This window comes from Phasianus colchicus, chromosome 2, assembly GCF_987193195.1.
Source record: "Phasianus colchicus chromosome 2, bPhaCol1.hap1.1, whole genome shotgun sequence".
Lineage (NCBI taxonomy): Eukaryota > Metazoa > Chordata > Aves > Galliformes > Phasianidae > Phasianus > Phasianus colchicus.
The window spans coordinates 11,965,670-11,981,623 of record NC_143437.1 but is presented as its reverse complement, the minus strand read 5'-3'; the positions used below and the strand labels follow the sequence as shown (position 1 = coordinate 11,981,623).

The window sequence follows — 15,954 nt, the reverse complement described above, 5'->3', positions numbered from 1 at the left end:
CTGAGGCAGCTAGAAACTGTTCTTGGGAAAAATTCTACCAAAAACTTGTTGGACCTATTATTAGTATAAACATCTGAGAAAAGTTTATAAGTGCCCAAACAAGCCATATGGATTCCTCAAAGACTTTCTGGATAATGGTAGCAGGTGTATCAAAGGGAAATTATAATGATGCAACAACAAACTAAGATACCAGCTTGGGAGAATCTCAACATGGAGATGAAAGGTAGTAGAGCAGTGTTATAAAAACAAGAAAGAAACCAGTCAAATATATCATATGCACATACGTAACATGGAAAACTGATAGTGGTGGTTGTGTAAATGAAGTCTAGCTATAAAGTTTGCTTCAGGAATATACACTGAAAATAGACCACTCCCTGAATACCTACAAAAATACCTTGTTTTTATTTTAACTATTTGCAGTATCAGATTTCATAATAATAATTCTTTTGTAGGAAATGCAAAATACGTTTTAATATTTTGCACTGCTGTACTGCTACTGAAAGCACATAAGTATACTGCTGACCTTTCTCTCGCCTAATTAGGCATTTTTATTCTATTGCCAGTCAGAGTGATTGGAAAAGTTCCTTTGTGCTTTCAGAAATTCTCCTTTATTTTTAGAGGTTCACTGTAATCTGGAAGAGTTGTATAAGCTACCTCTAAAACGCCTGCAGCTAGTTGGTCACATGCACCAACTTCCATGTCATGGAAGCACCAGCTTCTATGTCATATTCTGCTACATAAGGACCTTGGTTGTCTTCTGGCTCCTTGTGCCATGGAGATTAAAGCAGGTTGAGAGAGGAAAGAAAGGCTTTGCACATTCACAGAAGTAGCTATGTTTGAGTTTTGCTCCAGAGGAAGGGGACTGTGTTCTTCAAGGAGAATTGTGGTCTTGGTTTTAGGAGCTAAGGAGTATGTTGGGGTGGTGAGAGGATTAGACAGCAATCCTATTGGAATTTGGGTAATAGGGTACAGAAAAGGGGAAAGAAATGGCTGGGGTAGCTCTGCATGCACGTGTGGATGAGGGCAAAACTTGGAACTGCTGCTGCTAGTGTTAATGGATCAGGTCTTCTTTCTCTGGGGTCTTTCAGCAGTGATGGTCTGTCTGCATGAGCAGATGCTGACTTTTCCATTTACACGTGTTAGAAAGTCAGATGGCGTCTTAATTCCGTATTAACAATGCACTGTGAATAACAAAGGCTGAGTTGAGGTTATGCAGACAGATGAATCTAATCTATTTCCTAACCTATCTGTGACTGAATTAAGCGCTTGTATTTGTTTAGTTTAAGGCAGTAAGGTGTGTTGTCCCTCCTCACTGCTTACATTTGGCATTTTCCTCATTAGCTTTGGTGTAGTGTGGAGCCAGCGAGGCTAGTGCGTAGTAATGCAGACTTTGGTGCTGTATCTCCTGCAGCTCTCAGATAATTTGCAGTTAAGAAATAACCATGCGTATTAAGTCAAGACCAATGGCTGCTCATATGGAGAACTTCCTAATTGCAGGCATATTTTCTGCTGCTTACCAGGAAATGACTGGATGATTGTTTCTTCCTTATGTTTTATATAGTACCAGATTGCACTGCTTTTATAGCATAGTTAGTAATAGATTCTAGAGAGGGAGAGTACTGATAAAATTGCTTATTATGCAATACTCTTTTGAACTCTTTCCTGACTATACTCTGTAGCAGATCTGCAGGCATTACCAAAATATATGATTTTTTTTTTCAAATCTTAAAAAAAATATATATTTTAAATCATTAGATAATAATATAAACACTCATTACATTTGATGTGCAAAATCTTCTGCTGTTATCAGATTGTGGATATTTTTGAAGCATGCCAGTATACCCTGTTGGGTTTAGACACTTCTGAAAGCACATGCAAATTATGTTAAATTCTGGAAGGCAAACTTAGTACCAGCAGCAGCAATGACACTTGGTTTCATGACTCAGCCAAAAAGAATTCTGTGCCATATAATAATGAAAAGTGTAAATGTTATTGAATCTACTCTTGTCCAAGCATTGTTTAAGAAATGACATACTGTTTTGTATGGTTATTCAAAGGTACAGCAAGCATATTGAAGTCTCAGTTCTCCATAAGAATTACACTTCAACTCCATTTGTAGGGTACTAGGACTACCATGTGATTTTTCTCTTTGTCCCAAGTTAAATGTAGTGTTTTATGTTTGGCCTTTAAAAATTGAAGTTGTTTTTTTGACAGAAGCAAAACTGGGTAGCTGAAGGGGTAGCTGACAACGCCAAAGAAGGTGAAATAAGTGAAACGTAGGTAGCTTTGGAGAACAGCTTTTTTTATTAAGGGCTGCAATTTGATGCATTTAGATTTTTCCTTTCTATCTCACAACACCTATTTTTGTGATTTGCTTGATTTTTTTCTTAGCAACTGAAGTTACAAATCAGTAGCTAAGATGAAGTCGCCTTTATTAAACTCTAATTAAAGAGTATGATGCTCTTTCAAATCAAAAAAATAATAATCATGATGAAATATTTGTATCCCGAAAAAAGGGCTGAAGCAGAAGCCGTGCACAAGACTTTTTCTTATATAAGCTGAATTAATTGAAGTAGATGAAATCAGTATCAGACAAGCTAGATTGCAGTCTAAGGTAATTGATAATATAGTTAGACATATAAATTACACATGGCAAGTGCATGTGTGTATACAGATCACTTTGTTGACTGGACCAAGTGTGATTTCTATAGTAGTTTCAAGACCTGATTTTGATCTCATGCTATCATAATTGCATTCATTCCTCGCTCTTTTTTTTTTTTTCTGACTGGCAAAGCTAAATCATACACCTTCTGTCTAGAGACAACTGTGAGATTCCCAATATCAAAATACATCAGAATATAACACAGGACAGCTTGTTGCAGCTTTGCATTGGATGATCTCCTTCATGGGAAGTACTGTGAACTAATATTTAGGAAAAAAATATGAAATATAATTATCAACAGGGAAGAAGCAATCCACTCATTCAAAGGTCTTTTTGACATGAAGAAAGAGACTGATTTCCACTGTTAGCTCAGAAGGCTGAAGACATTTATCATCTTTTCATACTGCTGCATAATGTCCATCCTGTCCTGAGGAGTACCTGAAACAATAAAACACCTCCTTTGAATTATTAAGATGTAATAAGAGCTGTGGTAAAAGATAATAAGGTCTGTGTAGCAAAAGAAAAAATATGAGAATTTTTTTTCCCACCATGAGAAGAAGAGTAGTGGGTCATACCTTGTACATATCTTCATATGCATTAAGACCTACTCAATGGCTGTTTAACTTGAGTGTGAATTACTGTTAAGTGGATTGGTTGGTAGAAGTCCTATATTTTTAGTATAGGATGACATAGGGTAGGGTATCGTCTTAATACTTTTCCCCTTCACCTTTGCAGGAGTGTTAGTGTTTAGTTTAACATTCTGAGATGAATCCATCCTTCTTTTGTTAATATGGAAGTGTTAATATGCTTGAAATATGTAATAATGTGGTTCTGAGACTTCAGGGCATGTATAGTTGCATAAAGATGGCAAACACAAGTCAGAAATATACTGTTCTCGTTTATCCATATTCATGAGGACATGTGCTGCCCAAAATACTGGAGGACCAGCTAAGATTTAACTTAGCCTATCAGTGTCAGCGATGCTTGTATTGAGAGATGCTCTCTTTCATTAAGGAGTCTCATTCTAGCTTGTACTTTTGGGCTGCTTCTAAGTTATATTTATGGTTTACTATAAATGTTTTCACATAAATTTTTCAGCTAGCTACAGTTAAACCAATGAACTCCAGTGATTGCTATCACCTCTCCATAAAAGCTACTTGTTTATCTTTTCCTTTACTCTTAATTGCAATTTTGTCGTCTTGAGTCTTGAAATCCCTGCAATATTGGAGTATTTATGTAATATTTCACATAATATTTTTATGTGAATGAAGACCGCTTTAGTAGAAACTTATACAAAGCACTCTAACTCAAAACCCAAACCTAGGAATTATTTTAAAATGCTCTCACATTTCAAATAGATTCCTATTTTTCAATGCATATAACCTTATTTCAAATGCTACCACACAACTTTCAAATTTTATTATGAATTCTTACTAAAATGAAGCTATGCTTATTTTAAATAGATCTTTGATGTGTTTCACAGCCTTATTACCACAAAAGAAAGGTTTAATTTTGCTTTTGAATATTTTTGTAAGAACCTCATTTAGAAACTATTTCATATGGAGTTGTGGCCCAGATTGACATTTTTTTTCCACTTTTTTTCTGTTTTAATTAAACTCTAGATTTAATTAAAATGTGAATGGATTTAAAGGAGAGTTTATTACAGAAATTTGGGCCATAGTTGTTCATTACTTTTTGATGCATTAGTGGTCCTCTGCTTAGTAACTGAAGCTAATCTCCTGCCAAGGTATGAGCCTGACTTTTACATCTCCTTGATAGAATTCTCATCTCTCAAAATATAAGTAATTTTTTACCCTTTATACCACAATAAATGCTGCTTATCTGCTAAGCTGGTATGACTGTTAAGCTAGTTAATTGCCCTGTGTTGGAAGTTCTTATTAGCAAATTTAAGGTTTGATACATTATCTTCTAGCAGTCTGATTAGAAAAACGTTTAGGAAAAGGGCAACAGATTTTGATTTCCTTTTTGTTTTTTTTTTTTTTAACCTGTAAAAGTCTTGTATTTCTTTTTGGTGTTCATTGTTGTAGGGCAGTTGTTTTGAAGTGCAGAACTTAGGTGAAACAGCTAGCAGGTGTATGTTCAGCTTTGGGCCTAGGGATGAATAGGAATTTAGACTGCCCTTTTGAAAGCTTTTTAACATTTTCAGTATAAGAATGGTAGCTCAGGTACACTGGAATCACAGCAGTGAGATGTTATGTAATGTCAGTGATCGGCAATGAACCTAGTTCTCAGAGCTGGTTAGGTAATTTTTATGTTTTATTCCTAGTGAATGCAATGTTTGGGGGTTGATTTGTTGTTTTTTTTTTTTTGGGGGGGGGAGGTTAGGAGAGTAGGAAGGGGGCCGGATATATTTTTTCCCACTCATTTCTAATTTTTCTGAGAAAGAACACACAGGTGGCTCTACTTCTTGTTTGTATGGTACAGTAAAAGCAGAGATTTGACTTTTAATTGATTATCTCATTCACTGATGAATCAAATTTGTAATGCATCTGAGAGCAATATGGAATGGGTATTTAAACCTGCAGGACCAATGCTTGCCTGAGTACAGGAACAGCACATGACTGAGTGTGCTTTATAAAGGAGTTAGCCACATCATAGTGGACAGGATATGGAGAATTAAATACTTTCAAATTCAGATTTGTCTGTGTTTCACTAAACTTGACAGATAGCAGTGACGCCTGTTTCCCTCAGGTTTGTAAGATGTAACCGGACTTGTAGCAGTTCAGCAAAAACAATCTAGCATATGAAGAAGAGATCTAGATCCACTGAAATCTTCTGGAAGAAAACTGCTATATCAGAACTTTTAAGTATTGTATTTTGGATAGTCATGCTTTTCTACACCCTTATTTACCTCCAGGCTATTATTGAGTCACCTCTGTGACTTCCATTCTGTGATGAGTGAACCTAGGGATAAAGTACTAGAAGTTGGCTAAGCCAGGTGAGGTAGAATTGAAGAACTTTTAAGAGCATAACATATCTCAGCATAGCCTCATTTTCAGCTGAGAATTTGGGCTAACTGTACTGGCAGTTACAGGGCAAAATGTGAAGATATGTACCTACTGGGATTTTCAAAATGATTTCGCTAGCTAGCTTCAAGAGTCTTTGCAAATCAGGCCCTGGTACTCAAATTTGCATTTATGTGCCTAATTGCCACAGAAATCAATGAAGTCTGGATAGGAGCACAGGTAACAGTGGAGATCCACTCCTGTTTTTTTGTTTTTTCTTTTTTCCTGGTTTTGCTATCAAAACCAACAATACATAAAAATAGAGATAACTGTCTAAATGCTTGGAATGTATCAATGTGAGTTGTCATAGGTTACATGAGACTTCTATCTTTTGAGCGTGAGTAGCCCATAAATGTGATAAAAGAACCAAATGTTTAACTCCAGTCCATTGATTCACACTAATTATCAATGAAGGAGGCCTGTGAAGAGAGTGCCTCATGCCAATTATCAGAGGTGGTGGCCTGATATATCTATACCTGGAGTGAGACTAAGACCAGATGAGGCCAAATGTTATCTGACTGGTTTACTACAAATTCCAAGGAATGTGGAGAAGTTGAATAGTTTGTATTCTGGTCCTTGCATTTAAGCAGTGTGATGTTAAGTAACACTGAACAGTTTCACTTTCTAAATACTCACAGCTAAATTTTCAAAGGTGCTGAACAAGTTCCACTTCCATCCCACAAAAAAGAAGCCGAACTTTAGAACATAGATGTCAAAAACTTCAGTCTGACCCCACAGCATTTTGTTACGTGCTAACATGGAGAAAATGTGGATTACCCGAGTGATATTCCATAAGTAAACATATTTTTTTCTCTTAGGCTAAACAAACCGTTGCCTTGATTAAAAGAAGTGAGAAATCTAGAGCGCAAAAGAAATGAGGAAATTGCTTCACAATATTATTATAATACAGAATGAAACATCTTAGTTATAATAGTGACAAAGGAATTTTATATCATATTGATTTTACTTTGTTTTCTATTTCAAATAAATGAATCTTAACTTTATTTAATTAAAAAAAACCTATATTTTTTGGAATGCCAAGGTCTGTTTAATTTTTTTTTAATTTGATAACAAGCACATGGCGAGAAATTGGCAATGTATTGGAATATGAATGTTTTTCTTTGATTGAAACTTTGATGTTATAAAGTACAATGCCAACTTCATTTGGTGTAGTATATTGATAATATGTCAGATGCATAATGAATGCTGACTATGAAAGCCTGTGGTATAAATTGATGCCAGTCTGCTGACTTGATTGGTGCTAACTAGGATGGCGTTAGCTGATGATGTAGCGAAAAATGGTCAGGAATTCATTCAAGAAAGCAAGCAGAAGATCTTGGATGTGAATTGATGACTGAACAAGAGATTTAGATGAAGGGTTTGGGGTTTAAGAGGCTTTGGCTTTTTGAGGGAAGGATATTCCAGGACTGTGAGGAGGAGGGATGTGTGCTTTTAATCCTTTATTTAAATAGATGGCAATTTTGGGGGGGTGTGGAACTAGAGTTAAAAGATGGTCACATTTTGTGTAATCAGCATGAGTACTGTGAGGACAACCTTGGCACAAGAGGACAGTTCTTTGACTGGCAGAATTTTAATTGGAGAGGTTGTAACGATTGTCAATTAGTACTGAAACTCCTAATTTGTGAACTTAGGTATAACTTGCACCATACAACAGAGACCTAGAAGAGATGCGTGACTGAAGTGTTGATACCCATGGCATGGAAAGGATCAGATAGAAAAGAAGTCGAACTGTTGCTTTTCATCACGTATAGCTCAGAAGCAAGTGATCTTCACAATTCAGAATTGAATTCCAACAAGTGAAGTGTAGTGTGAAAGTACATAATGCTGGCAGCAAATCAGCAGATAGTCCTTAAGAAAAGTATTTATACTAGATCTATCCTTGATGCATAAGAAACTGTCCTTGACTAGTAGTGTTGGTGTCATGTGGAACACGTTTTACCAGGGCTGAAACAACTCTCTTATGAAGAAAGGATGAGGGACCATTTTTAAAGTTTTACTATTTAAAAATACAGTACTGAAGCTTTAATGCCATCCTTGTGTTTTAATCATTTTCTCCAAAGCCCCACTCCAGGGGTTCGCCTGCTCTAACAATGCATTTGATACAAACTTCCCTAAGGCACAAAGCAAGATGGGCAACTAATTTGGAAATTATAATAATCTAGTCAAGGTTAAGATTGCCTTGTTCTGCTGGGATATTATAAAATTTGAACCATGTACATACATCTAAAATAAATTAGCTGTGGGTGGTTGCTGGAGCTTTATCACTCTAGGGAACTCGTTCTTTAAATTTGAGATACATTGAACTTTTATTATCTGGTAATGCATTAATTTCAGAAGCATATATTTTTAGATTAACATTGGCTTAAAAATCATTTGAGTGTTTGGGATAAAATGGGGTCAAAATAAGACAGTTTGAAAGGCAAAGAATATAATTATTAGAGTCCGTGACCATTGGTAATGAGAAACTTGCATCTCTCTTTTGCTGAAAGTATCTGCTACACTATGGAGGAATTAAAGATATCTCCTAAGCAATTTTAAATATATGCAATGCATTATATATGTTCTTTTTTGCTCTAAATATATGATTATTTAAAGTTCCATATTTCCCAAGTTGGTACATGTAGTCAGTTTCCCATGTCTCTGCTAAATTCCACCATGTGGCTGCAGAAGAGCACGTTCCACAAAACCTCAAGCAGGTACAAGGCCTGAATTAATAAAATCAGACACAGCAAGAGAGCAGAAAACAGTCTAGGGATATTGCAGAGGAAAAATCTTGAGAGGAAGACAGATAAAGAAAGTGCAAATATGGAAAAAAGGTGCATCGGAGCTCATTCATGTATTAAAGATAGGTCCCGAAAGAGAAAATTAAAGCTCAAATAGAAGCACAAAGCTTTGCTGGGTATTTGCTTTTCAGGCAACTAACAAAGTGCTTTGGAGCACAAGAAGGATCTGATGATGGAGAAGGATAAAGTGTAGGCAAGAGTCAGTGGGGCTAATGACCAAAGAAACTGCAGAGAGATGAAACAAAAGATATTTAGAAGTAAAAGAGACAGAATGAGCTATGAGTTGGGGAACTCTGAAAGAAGAACGTGCGGATGTGGAATTTCCCAGCAAGAACTCAGCAGCTGCATGAAGAATAGAAGGCGGCAAGAACAGCCGATGAGAAATGAAGTACGTCTTAGGTCCTAGGTGTGTGCTTAGGGTATGTGTGATAAATTACCTTCATTTGTCCAACCATCCCATTTCACAAAGGGCAATGCAGTCATTTTCTCTTGTTGTTAACTGTGTATTTCTCACTGGCATGTCTCAGAAGAAGGAAGTCAGTATGGCTTCTACTACGTCCCAAAACAACCAATGGATCGAATGTAATCAGTGTAATCCCTTTCCTGCTAAAAGCATTAGCAGGTCTGTGTAACAAATTTTCATGTAGCCTTGTTTTTCAAAGCAGAAGTTTTCACAGTATGTAACAGGGATACTTTTCTGCTTTGTGTACTTTTGTTCTGTTGGTGTTTTTTAATCTTTATGGCAAGCTAATTTTTAGAATAAAGTACCATGGTTGTAAATCTCTTCCCATATTATCAAAATTCTTATGCATATGATATCTGATGATTTTTGAGGAAGTGTTTTCTCTTTAACATCTTCATTTAAATGTAAGGAAGCAAACCTAGCCCACATAACTGGTTGTCAGAAAGGTTTGTACATCCTGAAATTGGTGTACGTTCAAATTTTGTGCCTCATAGGTGGTGAATTATTAGGGCTGCTCTGAAAGTATTGCTTCCTATTTTATTACGCTGGTCCACAATGTCAGAAGTGGATGTTGGTGATATGGCAGTAGAGACTGAAACTTACTGCCAATATTCCATTTTGTTGCCATGTGACAGATAGCAGCAGAGGGGCTGTCTGACAAAAAGGCATTTGACACGGATGTGCATATGGAGTCAAAGTTGGAACTGAATTCCTTCAAGTGGAAAAAGTCGCCCTCATTGCCATTCATTGATGCTTGCTGAACTCTTATGGGGACCCAACTATAGATGTTTGCACAGTGAGATTGTGGGTAGTGCATTTCAGCAGTGGCAGCAGCAGCAGAAGTTCATCTCCACTGGTGCAAATTTTTAAGACTGGGTCATGCAGGCTCTTGTTCATCACGGGCAAAAATGCAGAGCTCATGGTGGTGCATATGTTGAAAAATGATGTCTTGTAGCTGAGCGTTTGGTCTATCACACAGTGTTACTGTGCTCTTTGCATCTGTTGTAGTTTCCATGGAAATAAGTAGGAAGCATATCTTTCAAAGCAACCTACATATATATATATATTGTGTTTCTATATGCTCATTGAAAAGTCTGTGTAACTCTGTGGAGTACCTCTCCACAAAGGTGCCTTTAATGTGAAATCTCAATGCACTGAGTTAAATAAAGGCTTGCCCTTGGTGTGCATCAAACCCTTGCTGACGAGAGCACTCCATAATGTGCAGCCACTGTAGCAATACGATCAGATGGAAAACAACATAAAAGCCATAAAAACAGTTAATAAAGAAAGTTATTTAACATTAACCTTAAAGTATTTTTCACGTTGAAGTATATTAAAGAGACTACAGTCTTTATGTCTATTTCTGCAGAAAGAAATCCTTTCCCAAAGGCTGCTGAGTTAATTGGCTGCCAGGCAGGAGTGTGAGTGTATGCTGCAGCAAAGAGGAATAGATGCAAAGCATTCAGACTTCTGAGTCTGATAATCTTTATTACCTCTTGCAAGATTAAAAGAGTTTGTCTTCATCTCATAGGAAATAGCACAATGCAGCAGTATTTACAATATGATCAGTATTCAGTGTATTGCAAGGCAAATTCACTTCCATCTCATAAAGCTCTCAGTGTGTTGCCATAATCAATAGGAATGGTATATAACAGCAAATACTAAATGAAGGTATGTTTGAGTCTCTCTCAAGTTGCAGTGGCTGTCCCGAATCTTGCTGATTTGCTTCTTAGTGTAAATACTCTAAGTTTAAGCATTGTTTTTTTAAACCAAATATGCAGGTTGTCTGTTAGAGGGAATTAGGCTGCCCAGTCAGCAGTTCCCAGTTTCAGCCAAACAGACACCATTCTGTAGAGAGCAAAATCAGCTCTGCTCAGAGGGATGAGCTTCCTCCTTGTGCATTTTCTTGTGTTGTTCCTCCTTGTGCAGAGCTTTTATTTTTGAGAGTCAGTGTTTGTGCATATCTTGAATTACTAAAATATAGTAGCATATTTTTCCAGGATTAAATGTTTTTAAAAATGAAAAGTGTAACAGTGGCACACTCACAGGGAGATTTTTTTTATTTAAGAGGCATTTTTCAAAGCATCAGCTATTTGTAATCTTTGTCTCAAACTGGCCTGATCTTGTTTCATGATGAAACTGCTAAAACCAATTGTTTTGGAGTGGTTACGAGTGTTAGCGGAATCTTGGAGATGATCACATTTTCTTTCACAGTACAGAGAGCTATAGTAACACAGCTTGATTTAAAATACACTTTGAGCATGATGTTAACTCCTCCTTATCGCACCACAATGAATTTATTGTAAAATTTAAGATGTTCACTAAAAGTAAAACATACATCATTGTACTGTAGACAGAAATAACTCTGTGAGAATCGAAAAGGAAGACATCATCTGTTTAGTTCAGAAAACAGTGTTAGAAGGACAACAGAGAAGACTGAAAATAGCAAGGTGCTCAGAGAGTTGCTAACGTAAATACGGTGTCTTTCTTTGTAACACACAACCAAGATAAAAAAAAGTCTTAAAATAATTGCCTGTATATGGCCCCTTGTTTTAGAAAACAACAGAAAATGGGTGGGATGTTTTCATACTTTTGGAGCTGAACTCTTCTTTTCTTCCAAGGAGATGTTGATATAAAAATGCCATTTGAATTTCTGAAACTCTAGCTTATACATCATTAATCTGCTGCTGATTTTGATGACAGCTGCATGAGATTGGCAGGGCTTTTCCTTCTCCCAGAAGTGTTGAACACTGATCACTTCAAATGACATCAATGAAAATGATCAAGGACTGGCTTCCCTGAGAAGTTAATCCTTAATTTCTTTTGTAAGTCAGGGTTTTATACTCTGGAGCACAATTAATAAGTAAGAGAGTGGACCATTTAATTGATTCACTAAAACCACTTTGATCATAAATTTTGGTCCTCAAGAAATGTGATGGAGTGGAGGTACAGGCATGCCTTTCTACACGTTGAAAATCTTTTGATTTTGAATGTTCTGTAGTAGACATAGCCTTGTGATAATGCATGTGATAACCTTTGCTGATTTATGATCTTTACAGTTCTTATCAGAGCTGATATTCTCATATAATGTCCCAGAGGTCTTATAGTTTGGTTAAAAGGACATTTCTGGATGAAGCCTTTGCTATCAGTAAAGTAAGGTTACACATGTCCTAGATAGCTGGTTTGCTCTTTCATTGGCAAAACAGAATGAGAAACTTATACTGGTATTCTCCATTCGTATGTATCACAAATTACTGACCAGATATTTGGCTTTGAAAGATGAAATAGAAATTCAGTAAAATCAGTGATAAGAGGTAAATCTTTGTTTTCAAGGCCAGTTCCCTCTCCCTGATTTGTGGATGATTGCTGAAAGTCTGAGATGATTGTTTGTGGTTGTTCTTCCTTCTCTCTAGCAGTATATGTACTGAGCTTTTGATATTTCAGATTCTGGATTTTTGGTTGAGATGTGCCACTATTTTTACTGCATTTACTTAACTGGTTTAATTTTTTTGTTTGTTTTTTGACAGATAAGATAAATTTCTTAAACTAAAGGTCAGGGCTTCATGTTGCATTGCTAATGGTATGATTATTGAGCACAGTTTAACATGATGCAAAATTTAACAGTGTATTTTTTTGGTGTGCATTTAGTTATTTTACAAATACCACTCTTGTATATGGCAAGAGGTATATGTTGTTCAGAAGGGCTTCCCAGACTTTCTTTTTCCAGCCACAGGTGTAGGCAATGATAGCACTGCTACATTTTGCAGCAGGTTGTGTATTTTGGAGGCTGTATAACTACCAGTTGTCTGTATCTGGGAAAGCGGTGCACCTGCTCAGACTGGTACCTAGTAGGTGGTGGCTCTTGTTGGTTGCTTCCTAGGCAAACTCCTTGAGTATTCTGTACATCTCACAGCCAGAATATGGTCGTAAAAGCAGGTCCTGACCTTGTACAGCTTGGAAGGTGCAATCTGTAGCTCTTAATATAATCAAAATTATTCGGTCTTAGAGTTAGGAGAATCATATATGGTGATTTCTTGACTCAGCTGAAATTAATGGCAAGAAAACAGTCTTTCAGTGAATAGCCTAATTCATTTTCAGGGAAAAGACAAGGAAGAAGGAGAAAATAGGTGGGGAAGGTCATACTTTTCTTCTGTGTCCTCATTTTGGCTATGAATCAGAATTTTCCTCCACTCTGCGGTGGTTGATTTGCAGTAGGACTAGTCTTATAACAACCAAGAGTAGCTGGCTGTTTTCTCTCTTTTGAAGTACTCTTAATGTAGTGGAGCACACTAGCAATGTCTGTGCTCCAGAGCACTTGCTTTGACAGCTGTGCAGTTCAGTGGTGCCTATGAAGTTCTGTACCATTTGTGAATCCAACTTGGAGTGCTCTCTACTCATCTTATTCACCTGTTCTTTTCTCAAGTTTTAATATCATGCCTTTTAAGTGACCTACTAGCATGTAAATTTGGTATTTTTTTTACTGTTGTAAATCTTGAGTGTTCACTGGCAAGTCTGTTATGAAAACCTTATTTTTATAATGGAGACTGAGTATCTTTTTCTGGGGATAAGCATTACGTATTATTCCTGATGCTGTTTATGAGAGAGAACCCCACTATAGCAAAACAACTGTAGCCAGTCAATATCCTTTAACATCTGCCTAGCTTGTCAATCAATATCCAACATTATTTACTTACTTGTATGCACTTCAATAGATTTTTTTTTAATGGATTAATAAAAAAAAAAGGAAAGTATTGGGTCTTACACAGTTTTAGCTTTTAAGATATGGAAAAGTATTGAAACCTTCTCTTGAAATGCATGCAGAGTAATTTATCCAGCACATTTGCAGAAAGATTTTTCATCATGCTACACAGGGCAGCACAGTACAAAAGGCTGAAAACAAAACAAGCAGCTCCCTCACTTTCCAAACCTTCCATAAAATAGCAAGTCCAGTATCAAAGAAAGCTAGATATGTTATGTGTAGGGATTCCTGTCACACTGCATACTGTGCTCAGTGTCACTGTTCTGGCATGTCACAGTACATCAGTTCTGATTTGTAACAGCATACCCATAAGTAACAAAAGGAAAGTAATATCATACCATGTGGTATTGTTTCCAGTCTTTGAAGAGGTTTTTTGATGTCCTTTACTTGTATTAGTTTTATTAAAAAATCATGCTTCTACTAACGTTTTTGTTTTCTTTTAAATGGATATATGGGGATAAACAAAGAATCATTAAGGTTGGAAAAGACCTTTAAGATCATTGTGTCCAACCTTTGATACACCGTGGCCACTAACCATGTCCCTCTGTGCCACATCTCCACAGTTCTTAAACACCACCAGGGACGGTGACTCCACCACCTCCCTGGGCAGCCTGTGTCAGTGCATCACCACTCTTTCTGAGAAGAAATTCTTCCTAATATCTAATCTGATATATCCGTCCAGTATAGATATTCTCTAGATTGTATTATCAGAGAAGGCCTTGCAATATCTCCCAGTCTTGTGGTTGCTTTATATTCAATACAGCTTATTATAGCACTTTTCAGAGTTCATTCCAGCTGCAACATACTGACTAACTCAGGGGGACTGTAGGTGCACCTAAACAGCATTAGAAAAAAAAAAAAGCCAAGGCTAAAAGCACAAGCTTCTCCTCTCCTCCCCTCTCTAAGGCCTTACTGGAGTGGTGCTGCCCTGCTCATTTTTTCCTGGAAAGGGGCTGCTGCACTTCTGGGTGGTACATCTGCACAGTGTAGTAATGCACCTTCCTCTTCCTGGAATGTTTTTGCAGTTTCTGCAAAGAGCCAAAGGCAAGTTGCTGCAGTGCAAGTGTGGAGTTATGACTGTCTTGATTTTGCAAGTCCAAATAATGAGTTTGTGGTTTTGCAAACCTGTGATTTTACTTGCCTTTCGTTTTTATTCCTTTCCTCCCCTTTTTGTTTTTTTCATTCTTCAGGTTTGAAACCTGTGAATCAGGTGAACTCTAAGTAAAAGCCATCCATGAAGGGCTTTATGGATCTCTAACTAGTGTGTCCTCAATGCAACAGTGCTTGTGCCTTTAAGTGGAAGTTGGATCTTACTGATGGAAATGTGATTCTTTCATTCCAAGGAAAGTGTTTTATTCAGAACGGTTAGTTAGTTACCTCTAATGTTTGTAATCTTGAGGTGTATGGAAAAATTTAACTTCTTCTTAATTATTTTTTGATAGGAAAGAATATTTTTTGATTGGAAGAATGTGAATTTACAATGCCAAAATAGATAGCAGAAAAAAAAGTGAAAGAATATTGTATCCCATGGTCATTTCTGAAATAACTTAAATTCATAACACGGGGCTTATGTATTAAATTAATCTGTTTCTTTTTTCTTGATGTTTGGCAAACAGGGTTTCTGGTTATTATTTGTACTGCACCAGGCAGGCAGCAGCAATTGGAGAATTATTATGTTGGTCAGTGCATCTAAACATTATAAGGGATTTCTGAACATGAAGAGTTTATATACTAAAGTAACATGACAAAAAATAAGATTTTTTGGAGATTCTTGTTTGCATAAAGGGGGAATCATACTCAAAGGATTATGTATGATTTTCCCAGATGTCATTGTAATGGTGCTGTTAGAGCTGGGAATTATGCCTGTCTAATCTGAGTGCTCTGCCTTGGCCACAAAGCCCACCTTCTTCTTCTCTAACAGAAAGTCTGGTTGCTATTTGTTTTGCTTTTACAAAATTATTTACAGTATGATTTCAGATCACTGTTCAAAAGTAATTCTGTGCTTATACCTTGCTTTGAAAACAACTTGGTGAACACCTACCTGTTTTTAAGAGGAGTTCTGTCCTCAAGAAACTCTGGCACTTCAGGGCAGCTTCAGGCCTTATGGATGGACCATCTTCTCCACAGAAGGAAAAATAATTTCTGTTGTAACTGATTAACTGCATAAAAGGAATGCTTTCTTTCAGACTTTTTTTGCATAAAGTAATGCAGAATTGAGCTCTTGGCCTGACATACATACT

The 15,954-nt window shown here is 36.7% G+C and overlaps 1 protein-coding gene across 11 annotated transcripts in view; it reads left to right on the top strand.

Annotated features, from left to right (window-relative positions):
* The window catches only part of LOC149918847 (uncharacterized), a 207,405-nt gene that overhangs the window by 128,722 nt on the left and 62,729 nt on the right, over nucleotides 1-15,954 (top strand). Inside the window, exon 2 of one of the 11 annotated variants that reach the window (XM_090134790.1) lies at nucleotides 14,905-15,078. The exons of the other annotated variants lie outside the window; for them this stretch is intronic. The gene's annotated coding sequence lies outside the window, so the exon portion shown is untranslated. The remainder of the gene's footprint in view (nucleotides 1-14,904; nucleotides 15,079-15,954) is intronic. 11 annotated transcript variants of the gene reach the window in all.